At 37.0% G+C, this 630-nt stretch overlaps 1 non-coding gene across 1 annotated transcript; it reads right to left on the reverse strand.

Annotated features, from left to right (window-relative positions):
• Positions 1-556: 556 nt before the first annotated feature.
• TRNAS-ACU (transfer RNA serine (anticodon ACU)) lies at positions 557-630 on the reverse strand. The gene has a single exon. It is a non-coding gene; the product is annotated as a tRNA-Ser (tRNA).

The following is a 630-nucleotide window of genomic DNA, read 5'->3' on the forward strand; positions in this document are numbered from 1 at the left end:
CAACGATTTTGTGAGAAACATCTTTACCCTTAAATAAAGGTTTTCTTAATTCCTTACCTGTGTGCTAATTAGATATCACCTTGTTTTCACATTAAACAAACTTCCACATGTGAAAGCAGCAAGGATGCAGTGGCGTTAATGTTTCCTGGTGTCAACCTGTATTATTTCAGTAGAAATTGAAATGAGGATGCATCTTGCTGCCTTTCCAATGAAGCAAGTTTAATTTAGTAATAGGTGAAAAACCATCCCTACAAAGGTGTTAATCAGAGACTTGGCTTTGTGGACACTTTTCAGAGAACAAATTTGTTAGCATAAAAATAAAGCCAGAAAATGAAGAGCTGTTTAATCACTCAATTGGATTTTTTTTGCCAGCATATTTCTTTTTCTCTGCAACCCACTGCTAAATAGTGCTTCCTAGCTGTTTTTATAAAATCACTGAATCAAATCTAACTCTGATTACATCAGAGAAGGCCAGGTACCCTACACCATAACAGGGGGTTTGAAATTTTGACTTATCTACTTAAAGATCACCAAAATCTGATAACAAGGTCAATTACGTCCCTGGGTGGGATTGAACCACCAACTTTTTGGTTAGTAGCCAAACACACTAACCGATTGCGCCACAGAGAC

Source organism: Pseudophryne corroboree, chromosome 8 (assembly GCF_028390025.1).
Source record: "Pseudophryne corroboree isolate aPseCor3 chromosome 8, aPseCor3.hap2, whole genome shotgun sequence".
NCBI lineage: Eukaryota > Metazoa > Chordata > Amphibia > Anura > Myobatrachidae > Pseudophryne > Pseudophryne corroboree.